Genomic DNA, 12,812 nt, shown 5'->3' on the forward strand with positions numbered 1-12,812 from the left:
TTGGTTCAGATGCTCCGTCCATCACCACCCTCTTTTGTACCGCTTTGTTCGCCATAAGTTGGCAGTGTATGCTCAGACGTGAGTCCGCTGCTCATTTTGCCACTGGATTCAAGCAAGCCTGGCTGAAGACGGCTGAAATACCAGAAACCGGTCCTAGGAAGCTTGTTTCCGGTTCAGGGAAGGCATGGCTTGGCAGTTCGGGCTTGACTGTTCCCATGAGGCACAGGGTCAGACTGATTTGCATATGGCCATGTCTGAACTGGGGTGGCGGAGTGAGCTAAAGAACGGTGATGGATTAAACCCAGATCTTTTGACTGGGTGTGAGTGTTTCATTGGTTCAGATGCTCCGTCCATCACCACCCCCTTCTGTACCGCTTTGTTCGCCATAAGTTGGCAGGGTATGCTCAGACGTGAGTCCCTTGCTCACTTTCCCCACTGAATTCAAGCAAGTCTGGCTGAAGACGGCTGAAATGCCAGAAACCGGTCCTAGGAAGCTTGTTTCTGGTCCAGGGAAGGCATGGCTTGGCAGTTCGGGCTGGACTCTTCCCATGAGGCACAGGGTCAGACTGATCTGCATATGGCCATGTCTGAACTGGGATGGCAGAGTGGGCTAAACAACGGTGATGGATTAAACCCAGATCTTTTGATTGGGTGTGAGTGTTTGATCGGTTCACATGCTCCGTCCATCACCACCCCCTTTTGTACCGCTTTGTTCGCGATAAGTTGGCAGGGTATGCTCAGACGTGAGTTCCTTGCTCACTTTGCCACTGGATTCAAGCAAGCCTGGCTAAAGACGGCCGAAATGCCAGGAACCGGTCCTAGGAAGCTTGTTTACGGTCCAGGGAAGGCATGGCTTGGCAGTTCGGGCTGGACTGTTCCCATGGGGCACAGGGTCAGACTTATCTGCATATGGCCTTGTCTGAACAGGAGTGGCAGAGTGGGCTAAAGAACGGTGATGGATTAAACCCAGATCTTTTGACTGGGTGTGAATGTTTGATTGGTTCAGATGCTCCGTTTATCACCACCCCCTTTTGTACTGCTTTGTTCGCCATAAGTTGGCAGGGTATGCTCAGACGTGAGTCCCTTGCTCACTTTGCCACTGGATTCAAGCAAGCCTGGCTGAAGATGGCTGAAATGCCAGAAACCGGTCCTAGGAAGTTTGTTTCCGGTCCAGGGAAGGCATGGCTTTGCAGTTCGGGCTTGACTGTTCCCATGAGGCACAGGGTCAGACTGATTTGCATATGGCCATGTCTGAACTGGGTTGGCAGAGTGGGCTAAAGAACGGTGATGGATTAAACCCAGATCTTTTGACTGGGTGTGAGTGTTTGATTGGTTCAGTTGCTCCGTCCATCACCACCCCCTTTTCTACCGCTTTGTTTGCCATAAGTTGGCAGGGTATGCTCACACATGAGTCCGTTGCTCATTTTGCCACTGGATTCAAGCAAGCCTGGCTGAAGATGGCTGAAATGCAAGAAACTGGTCCTAGGAAGCTTTTTTCCGGTTCAGGGAAGGCATGGCTTGGCAGTTCGGGCTGGACTGTTCCCATGAGGCACAGGGTCAGACTGATTTGCATATGGCCATGTCTGAACTGGGGTGGCAGAGTGAGCTAAAGAACGGTGATGGATTAAACCCAGATCTTTTGACTGGGTGTGAGTGTTTGATTGGTTCACATGCTCCGTCCATCACCACCCCCTTTTGTACCGCTTTGTTATTTTGTTATTGTTATTTTAATTTTATACCGCGCCTAATCACCTGCAGGTCTCTAAGCGCCCGGAAAGATGGTACAGGACAATAACATAACAGGTCAGAGCAAAAGAAATAGCATTGGATTATGCCATGCTCAGGCTTCTCCTGAACAATAGCGTTTTCAGGCTCTTTCGAAATCTTAAAAGGTTTCCTTCCTCACGCAGCCCTCCAGGCAAATTGTTCCACAACTGGGGAACCAATACTGAAAAGGCTCTACCTCCCTTCGTCACTAGCCTGTAGCGAGAGCAGGTCAACAACTGCGAGTCCGAGGACCGAAGTGTTCTCGCCGGGCAGTACAGTTGTAGGCGCTCCTTGATATAGGCCGGAGCCTTACCATAAATAGCCTTATGGGCTGTACACAAACTCTTAAATTCCACTCTCTCTTTAATTGGAAGCCAATGTAGGCTATGTAGTAAAGGAGTGGCTTTAGACCTCCTAGGGAGTCCAAAGATCAATCGGGCAGCATCATTCATCAAAACCTGGAGCCTATTAGTAAGGGTTTTCGGTAGGCCAAGATAGAGGGCATTCCCATAATCGATTCTGGAAATGATAGTGGCAGTTACTATTGACCGCATCATGGGCTCTGAAAGGATAGGGGATAGCTTCCGCAGTTGCCGAATGATATTAGTACAGCTGCCTACCACCGACGCGATCTGAGGAGCCATCGACAAGTCAGCGTCCAGCCTAATCCCCAGGCTTTTTACAGCCAGGCTTGGCTTTGGGGCAGGACCCAGCTCCATAGGCCAGTAGAGGTCACTCCAAGGTGAAAGGGTGGATGGTATAACCAAGATCTCAGTTTTGTCAGGATTGACTTTTAGAAGGTTATCCGTCATCCATCGCACCGTGAACCTCAAGATGTTCTGGGATTGGAGTTGTGCAGCCGTGGTGTCATTTATACTTAGCAGCAACTGCGTATCGTCCGCATAGTTGAAGACTTTACAGTCCATCGCAGCCAGCGCAGCGATCAGTGGTTGCAGGTATAGGTTAAATAGAAGCGGGGACAGGGCCGAACCCTGCGGTACCCCACACTCTAAGATCCCCACCTCAGATGTTTCATCCCCCAGTTGTATCCTTTGGGTCCTTCCTGTAAGGAAGGATTCCAACCACTGAAACGCCGGACCCTTAATCCCAAAGCTCTTCAATCTATCCAAGAGCAGGGTGTGGCTGACAGTATCGAACGCCGCTGATAGATCTAATAAAATCAGGGCGCTCGCTTTCTTACAGTCAGCCCTACCTCTTAGTTCATCCAGCACCGAGAGCATCACCAGCTCGGTGCTGTGATGGGCTCGAAAACCTGCCTGTCTATCATGGAGTAGGTGGTTAGATTCCAGATAGCAGGACAGGGACTGAAGAACGTGTTGCTCAAGGATTTTTGAGAGAAAAGGCAGCTGGGAGATGGGTCTGTAGTTCTTCAGCACAGCGGGGTCCGACCCCAGTTTTTTCAATAAGGGTCTTACCCGCGCCTCCTTAAGTTCACTCGGTAGATATCCCATGTCTAGCGATCTATTGAGGAGGGAGATGATATACTCCTCTAGTAGGGGACGCGCAATGCGAAAGATCTCGGGTGGACATGGATCAGCTGGGGACCAGATTTAATTTTACCCATCAGCTGTGCCAAGATTAGTGTATCATGGCTTGGCAGTTCGGGCTGGACTCTTCCCATGAGGCACAGGGTCAGACTGATCTCCATATGGCCATGTCTGAACTGGGATGGCAGAGTGGGCTAAACAACGGTGATGGATTAAACCCAGATCTTTTGACTGGGTGTGAGTGTTTGATCGGTTCACATGCTCCGTCCATCACCACCCCCCTTTGTACCGCTTTGTTCGCCATAAGTTGGCAGGGTATGCTCAGACGTGAGTCCCTTGCTCACTTTGCCACTGGATTCAAGCAAGCCTGGCTAAAGATGACTGAAATGCCAGGAACCGGTCCTAGGAAGCTTGTTTCCGGTCCAGGGAAGGCATGGCTTGGCAGTTCGGGCTGGACTGTTCCCATGGGGCACAGGGTCAGACTTCTCTGCATATGGCCTTGTCTGAACAGGAGTGGCAGAGTGGGCTAAAGAACGGTGATGGATTAAACACAGATCTTTTGACTGGGTGTGAGTGTTTGATTGGTTCAGATGCTCCGTTTATCCCCCCCCCTTTTGTACTGCTTTGTTCGCCATAAGTTGGCAGGGTATGCTCAGACGTGAGTCCCTTGCTCACTTTGCCACTGGATTCAAGCAAGCCTGGCTGAAGATGGCTGAAATGCCAGAAACCGGTCCTTGGAAGTTTGTTTCCGGTCCAGGGAAGGCATGGCTTTGCAGTTCGGGCTTGACTGTTCCCATGAGGCACAGGGTCAGACTGATTTGCATATGGCCATGTCTGAACTGGGTTGGCAGAGTGGGCTAAAGAACGGTGATGGATTAAACTCAGATCTTTTGACTGGGTGTGAGTGTTTGATTGGTTCAGTTGCTCCATCCATCACCACCCCCTTTTCTACCGCTTTGTTCGCCATAAGTTGGCAGGGTATGCTCACACGTGAGTCCGTTGCTCATTTTGCCACTGGATTCAAGCAAGCCTGGCTGAAGATGGCTGAAATGCCAGAAACTGGTCCTAGGAAGCTTGTTTCCGGTTCAGGGAAGGCATGGCTTGGCAGTTCGGGCTGGACTGTTCCCATGAGGCACAGGGTCAGACTGATTTACATATGGCCATGTCTGAACTGGGGTGGCAGAGTGAGCTAAAGAACGGTGATGGATTAAACCCAGATCTTTTGACTGGGTGTGAGTGTTTGATTGGTTCAGTTGCTCCGTCCATCACCACCCCCTTTTCTACCGCTTTGTTCGCCATAAGTTGGCAGGGTATGCTCACACGTGAGTCCGTTGCTCATTTTGCCACTGGATTCAAGCAAGCCTGGCTGAAGATGGCTGAAATGACAGAAACTGGTCCTAGGAAGCTTGTTTCTGGTCCAGGGAAGGCATGGCTTGGCAGTTCGGGCTGGACTCTTCCCATGAGGCACAGGGTCAGACTGATCTCCATATGGCCATGTCTGAACTGGGATGGCAGAGTGGGCTAAACAACGGTGATGGAGTAAACCCAGATCTTTTGACTGGGTGTGAGTGTTTGATTGGTTCACATGCTCCGTCCATCACCACCCCCTTCTGTACCGCTTTGTTTGCCATAAGTTGGCAGGGTATGCTCAGACGTGAGTCCCTTGCTCACTTTCCCCACTGGATTCAAGCAAGTCTGGCTGAATACGGCTGAAATGCCAGAAACCGGTCCTAGGAAGCTTGTTTCTGGTCCAGGGAAGGCATGGCTTGGCAGTTCGGGCTGGACTCTTCCCATGAGGCACAGGGTCAGACTGATCTCCATATGGCCATGTCTGAACTGGGATGGCAGAGTGGGCTAAACAACGGTGATGGAGTAAACCCAGATCTTTTGACTGGGTGTGAGTGTTTGATTGGTTCACATGCTCCGTCCATCACCACCCCCTTTTGTACCGCTTTGTTCGCCATAAGTTGGCAGGGTATGGCCAGATGTGATTCCCTTGCTCACTTTGCCACTGGATTCAAGCAAGCCTGGCTGAAGACGGCTGAAATACCAGAAACCGGTCCTAGGAAGCATGTTTCTGGTCCAGGGAAGGCATGGCTTGGCAGTTCGGGCTGGACTGTTCCCATGAGGCACAGGGTCAGACTGATTTGCATATGGCCATGTCTAAACTGGGGTGGCAGAGTGGGCTAAAGAACGGTGATGGATTAAACCCAGATCTTTTGACTGGGTGTGAGTGTTTGATTGGTTCAGATGCTCCGTTTATCACCACCCCCTTTTGTACTGCTTTGTTCGCCATAAGTTGGCAGGGTATGCTCAGACGTGAGTCCCTTGCTCACTTTGCCACTGGATTCAAGCAAGCCTGGCTGAAGATGGCTGAAATGCCAGAAATCGGTCCTAGGAAGTTTGTTTCCGGTCCAGGGAAGGCATGGCTTTGCAGTTCGGGCTTGACTGTTCCCATGAGGCACAGGGTCAGACTGATTTGCATATGGCCATGTCTGAACTGGGTTGGCAGAGTGGGCTAAAGAACGGTGATGGATTAAACCCAGATCTTTTGACTGGGTGTGAGTGTTTGATTGGTTCAGTTGCTCCGTCCATCACCACCCCCTTTTCTACCGCTTTGTTCGCCATAAGTTGGCAGGGTATGCTCACACGTGAGTCCGTTGCTCATTTTGCCACTGGATTCAAGCAAGCCTGGCTGAAGATGGCTGAAATGCCAGAAACTGGTCCTAGGAAGCTTGTTTCCGGTTCAGGGAAGGCATGGCTTGGCAGTTCGGGCCTGACTGTTCCCATGAGGCACAGGGTCAGACTGATTTGCATATGGCCATGTCTGAACTGGGGTGGCAGAGTGAGCTAAAGAACGGTGATAGATTAAACCCAGATCTTTTGACTGGGTGTGAGTGTTTGATTGGTTCACATGCTGCGTCCATCACCACCCCCTTTTGTACCGCTTTATTCGCCATAAGTTGGCAGGGTATGTTCAGACGTGAGTCCGTTGCTCATTTTGCCACTGGATTCAAGCAAGCCTGGCTGAAGATGGCTGAAATGCCAGAAACCGGTCCTAGGAAGCTTGTTTCCGGTCCAGGGAAGGCATGGCTGGCAGTTCGTGCTGGACTCTTCCCATGAGGCACAGGGTCAGACTGATTTGCACATGGCCATGTCTGAACTGGGGTGGCAGAGTGGGCTAAAAAACGGTGATGGATTAAACCCAGATCTTTTGACTGGGTGTGAGTGTTTGATTGGTTCAGATGCTCCGTCCATCACCACCCCCTTTTGTACCGCTTTGTTCGCCATAAGTTGGCAGTGTATGCTCAGACGTGAGTCCGTTGCTCATTTTGCCACTGTATTCAAGCAAGCCTGGCTGAAGACGGCTGAAATACCAGAAACCGGTCCTAGGAAGCTTGTTTCCGGTTCAGGGAATGCATGGCTTGGCAGTTCGGGCTGGACTGTTCTCATGAGGCACAGGGTCAGACTGATTTGCATATGGCCATGTCTGTACTGGGGTGGCAGAGTGGGCTAAAGAACGGTGATGGATTAAACCCAGATCTTTTGACTGGGTGTGAGTGTTTGATTGGTTCAGATGCTCCGTCCATCACCACCCCCTTCTGTACCGCTTTGTTCACCATAAGTTGGCAGGGTATGCTCAGACGTGAGTCCCTTGCTCACTTTCCCCACTGGATTCAAGCAAGTCTGGCTGAAGACGGCTGAAATGCCATAAACCGGTCCTAGGAAGCTTGTTTCTGGTCCAGGGAAGGCATGGCTTGGCAGTTCGGGCTGGACTCCTACCATGAGGCACAGGGTCAGACTGATCTCCATATGGCCATGTCTGAACTGGGATGGCAGAGTGGGCTAAACAACGGTGATGGATTAAACCCAGATCTTTTGACTGGGTGTGAGTGTTTGATCGGTTCACATGCTCCGTCCATCACCACCCCTTTTGTACTGCTTTGTTCGCCATAAGTTGGCAGGGTATGCTCAGACGTGAGTCCCTTGCTCACTTTGCCACTGGATTCAAGCAAGCCTGGCTGAAGACGGCTGAAATGCCAGAAACCTTTCCTAGGAAGCTTGTTTCCGGTTCAGGGAAGGCATGGCTTGGCAGTTCGGGCTGGACTGTTCCCATGAGGCACAGGGTCAGACTGATTTGCATATGGCCATGTCTGAACTGGGGTGGCAGAGTGGGCTAAAGAACGGTGATGGATTAAACCCAGATCTTTTGACTGGGTGTGAGTGTTTGATTGGTTCAGTTGCTCCGTCCATCACCACCCCCTTTTCTACCGCTTTGTTCATCATAAGTTGGCAGGGTATGCTCAGACGTGAGTCCGTTGCTCATTTTGCCACTGGATTCAAGCAAGCCTGGCTGAAGAAGGCTGAAATGCCAGAAACTGGTCCTAGGAAGCTTGTTTCCGGTTCAGGGAAGGCGTGGCTTGGCAGTTCGGGCTGGACTGGTCCCATGAGGCACAGGGTCAGATTGATTTGCATATGGCCATGTCTGAACTGGGGTGGCAGAGTGAGCTAAAGAACGGTGATGGATTAAACCCAGATCTTTTGACTGGGTGTGAGTGTTTGATTGGTTCACATGCTCCGTCCGTCACCACCCCCTTTTGTACCACTTTGTTCGCCATAAGTTGGCATGGTATGCTCAGACGTGAGTCCCTTTCTCACTTTGCCACTGGATTGAAGCAAACCTGGCTGAAGACGGCTGCAATACCAGAAATCGGTCCTAGGAAGCTTGTTTCCGGTTCAGGGAAGGTATGGCTTGGCAGTTCGGGCTGGACTGTTCCCATGAGGCACAGGGTCAGACTTATCTGCATTACACCGTGTCTGAACTGGGGTGGGGGATTCGGCTAAAGAACGGTGATGGATTAAACCCAGATCTTTTGACTGGGTGTGAGTGTTTGATTGGTTCAGATGCTCCGTTTATCACCACCCCCTTTTGTACTGCTTTGTTCGCCATAAGTTGGCAGGGTATGCTCAGACGTGAGTCCCTTGCTCACTTTGCCACTGGGTTCAAGCAAGCCTGGCTGAAGACGGCTGAAATGCCAGAAACCTGTCCTAGGAAGCTTGTTTCCGGATCAGGGAAGGCATGGCTTGGCAGTTCGGGCTGGACTGTTCTCATGAGGCACAGGGTCAGACTGATTTGCATATGGCCATGTCTGAACTGGGGTGGCAGAGTGGGCTAAAGAACGGTGATGGATTAAACCCAGATCTTTTGACTGGGTGTGAGTGTTTGATTGGTTCTGTTGCTCCGTCCATCACCACCCCCTTTTCTACCGCTTTGTTCACCATAAGTTGGCAGGGTATGCTCAGACGTGAGTCCGTTGCTCATTTTGCCACTGGATTCAAGCAAGCCTGGCTGGAGACGGCTGAAATGCCAGAAACTGGTCCTAGGAAGCTTGTTTCCGGTTCAGGGAAGGCGTGGCTTGGCAGTTCGGGCTGGACTGGTCCCATGAGGCACAGGGTCAGACTGATTTGCATATGGCCATGTCTGAACTGGGGTGGCAGAGTGAGCTAAAGAACGGTGATGGATTAAACCCAGATCTTTTGACTGGGTGTGAGTGTTTGATTGGTTCACATGCTCCGTCCATCACCACTCCCTTTTGTACCGCTTTGTTCGCCATAAATTGGCATGGTAGCTCAGACGTGAGTCCCTTGCTCACTTTGCCACTGGATTTAAGCAAACCTGGCTGAAGACGGCTGAAATACCAGAAACCGGTCCTAGGAAGCTTGTTTCCGGTCCAGGGAAGGCATGGCTGACAGTTCGTGCTGGACTCTTCCCATGAGGCACAGGGTCAGACTGATTTGCACATGGCCATGTCTGAACTGGGGTGGCAGAGTGGGCTAAAAAACGGTGATGGATTAAACCCCGATCTTTTGACTGGGTGTGCGTGTTTGATTGGTTCAGATGCTCCGTCCATCACCACTCCCTTTTGTATCGCTGTGTTTGCCATAAGTTGGCAGTGTATGCTCAGACGTGAGTCCGTTGCTCATTTTGCCACTGGATTCAAGCAAGCCTGGCTGAAGACGGCTGAAATGCCAGAAACCGGTCCTAGGAAGCTTGTTTCCGGTTCAGGGAAGGCATGGCTTGGCAGTTCGGGCTTGACTGTTCCCATGAGGCACAGGGTCAGACTGATTTGCATATGGCCATGTCTGAACTGGGGTGGCAGAGTGAGCTAAAGAACGGTAATGGATTAAACCCAGATCTTTTGACTGGGTGCGAGTGTTTGATTGGTTCAGATGCTCCGTCCATCACCACCCCCTTCTGTACCGCTTTGTTCGCCATAAGTTAGCAGGGTATGCTCAGACGTGAGTCTCTTGCTCACTTGCCCCACTGGATTCAAGCAAGTCTGGCTGAAGACGGCTGAAATGCCAGAAACCGGTCCTAGGAAGCTTGTTTCTGGTCCAGGGAAGGCATGGCTTGGCATTTCGGGCTGGATTCTTCCCATGAGGCACAGGGTCAGACTGATCTGCATATGGCCATGTCTGAACTGGGATGGCAGAGTGGGCTAAACAGCGGTGATGGATTAAACCCAGATCTTTTGACTGGGTGTGAGTGTTTGATCGGTTCACATGCTCCGTCCATCACCACCCCCTTTTGTACCGCTTTGTTCGCCATAAGTTGGCAGGGTATGCTCAGACGTGAGTCCCTTGCTCACTTTGCCACTGGATTCAAGCAAGCCTGGCTAAAGACGGCTGAAATGCCAGGAACCGGTCCTAGGAAGCTTGTTTCCGGTCCAGGGAAGGCATGGCTTGGCAGTTCGGGCTGGACTGTTCCCATGGGGCACAGGGTTAGACTTATCTGCATATGGCCTTGTCTGAACAGGAGTGGCAGAGTGGGCTAAAGAACGGTGATGGATTAAACCCAGATCTTTTGACTGGGTGTGAGTGTTTGATTGGTTCAGATGCTCCGTTTATCACCACCCCCTTTTGTACTGCTTTGTTCGCCATAAGTTGGCAGGGTATGCTCAGACGTGAGTCCCTTGCTCACTTTGCCACTGGATTCAAGCAAGCCTGGCTGAAGATGGCTGAAATGCCAGAAACCGGTCCTAGGAAGCTTGTTTCCGGTCCAGGGAAGGCATTGCTGACAGTTCGTGCTGGACTCTTCCCATGAGGCACAGGGTCAGACTGATTTGCACATGGCCATGTCTGAACTGGGGTGGCAGAGTGGGCTAAAAAACGGTGATGGATTAAACCCAGATCTTTTGACTGGGTGTGAGTGTTTGATTGGTTCAGATGCTCCGTCCATCACCACCCCCTTCTGTACCGCTTTGTTCGCCATAAGTTGGCAGGGTATGCTCAGACGTGAGTCTCTTGCTCACTTGCCCCATTGGATTCAAGCAAGTCTGGCTGAAGACGGCTGAAATGCCAGAAACCGGTCCTAGGAAGCTTGTTTCTGGTCCAGGGAAGGCATGGCTTGGCATTTCGGGCTGGACTCTTCCCATGAGGCACAGGTTCAGACTGATCTGCATATGGCCATGTCTGAACTGGGATGGCAGAGTGGGCTAAACAACGGTGATGGATTAAACCCAGATCTTTTGACTGGGTGTGAGTGTTTGATCGGTTCACATGCTCCGTCCATCACCACCCCCTTTTGTACCGCTTTGTTCGCGATAAGTTGGCAGGGTATGCTCAGACGTGAGTCCCTTGCTCACTTTGCCACTGGATTCAAGCAAGCCTGACTAAAGACGGCTGAAATGCCAGGAACCGGTCCTAGGAAGCTTGTTTCCGGTCCAGGGAAGGCATGGCTTGGCAGTTCGGGCTGGACTGTTCCCATGGGGCACAGGGTCAGACTTATCTGCATATGGCCTTGTCTGAACAGGAGTGGCAGAGTGGGCTAAAGAACGGTGATGGATTAAACCCAGATCTTTTGACTGGGTGTGAGTGTTTGATTGGTTCAGATGCTCCGTTTATCACCACCCCCTTTTGTACTGCTTTGTTCACCATAAGTTGGCAGGGTATGCTCAGACGTGAGTCCCTTGCTCACTTTGCCACTGGATTCAAGCAAGCCTGGCTGAAGATGGCTGAAATGCCAGAAACCGGTCCTAGGAAGTTTGTTTCCGGTCCAGGGAAGGCATGGCTTTGCAGTTCGGGCTTGACTGTTCCCATGAGGCACAGGGTCAGACTGATTTGCATATGACCATGTCTGAACTGGGTTGGCAGAGTGGGCTAAAGAACGGTGATGGATTAAACTCAGATCTTTTGACTGGGTGTGAGTGTTTGATTGGTTCAGCTGCTCCGTCCATCACCACCCCCTTTTGTACCGCTTTGTTCGCCATAAGTTGGCAGGGTATGCTCAGACGTGATTCCCTTGCTCACTTTGCCACTGGATTCAAGCAAGCCTGGCTGAAGACGGCTGAAATACCAGAAACCGGTCCTAGGAAGCATGTTTCTGGTCCTGGGAAGGCATGGCTTGGCCGTTCGGGCTGGACTGTTCCCATGAGGCACAGGGTCAGACTGATTTGCATATGGCCATGTCTAAACTGGGGTGGCAGAGTGGGCTAAAGAACGGCGATGGATTAAACCCAGATCTTTTGACTGGGTGTGACTGTTTGATTGGTTCAGATGCTCCGTTTATCACCACCCCCTTTTGTACTGCTTTGTTCGCCATAGGTTGGCAGGGAATGTCAGACGTGAGTCCCTTCCTCACTTTGCCACTGGATTCAAGCAAGCCTGGCTGAAGATGGCTGAAATGCCAGAAACCGGTCCTAGGAAGTTTGTTTCCGGTCCAGGGAAGGCATGGCTTGGCAGTTCGGGCTTGACTGTTCCCATGAGGCACAGGGTCAGACTGATTTGCATATGGCCATGTCTGAACTGGGTTGGCAGAGTGGGCTAAAGAACGGTGATGGATTAAACCCAGATCTTTTGACTGGGTGTGAGTGTTTGATTGGTTCAGTTGCTCCGTCCATCACCACCCCCTTTTCTACCGCTTTGTTCGCCATAAGTTGGCAGGGTATGCTCACACGTGAGTCCGTTGCTCATTTTGCCACTGGATTCAAGCAAGCCTGGCTGAAGATGGCTGAAATGCCAGAAACTGGTCCTAGGAAGCTTGTTTCCGGTTCAGGGAAGGCATGGCTTGGCAGTTCGGGCTGGACTGTTCCCATGAGGCACAGGGTCAGACTGATTTGCATATGGCCATGTCTGAACTGGGGTGGCAGAGTGAGCTAAAGAACGGTGATAGATTAAACCCAGATCTTTTGGCTGGGTGTGAGTGTTTGATTGGTTCACATGCTGCGTCCATCACCACCCCCTTTTGTACCGCTTTGTTCGCCATAAGTTGGCAGGGTATGCTCAGACGTGAGTCCCTTGCTCACTTTGCCACTGTATTCAAGCAAGCCTGGCTGAAGACGGCTGAAATGCCAGAAACCTTTCCTAGGAAGCTTGTTTCCGGTTCAGGGAAGGCATGGCTTGGCAGTTCGGGCTGGACTGTTCCCATGAGGCACAGGGTCAGACTGATTTGCATATGGCCATGTCTGAACTGGGGTGGCAGAGTGGGCTAAAGAACGGTGATGGATTAAACCCAGATCTTTTGACTGGGTGTGAGTG

Source organism: Lissotriton helveticus, chromosome 1_1 (assembly GCF_964261635.1).
Source record: "Lissotriton helveticus chromosome 1_1, aLisHel1.1, whole genome shotgun sequence".
Classification (NCBI taxonomy): domain Eukaryota; kingdom Metazoa; phylum Chordata; class Amphibia; order Caudata; family Salamandridae; genus Lissotriton; species Lissotriton helveticus.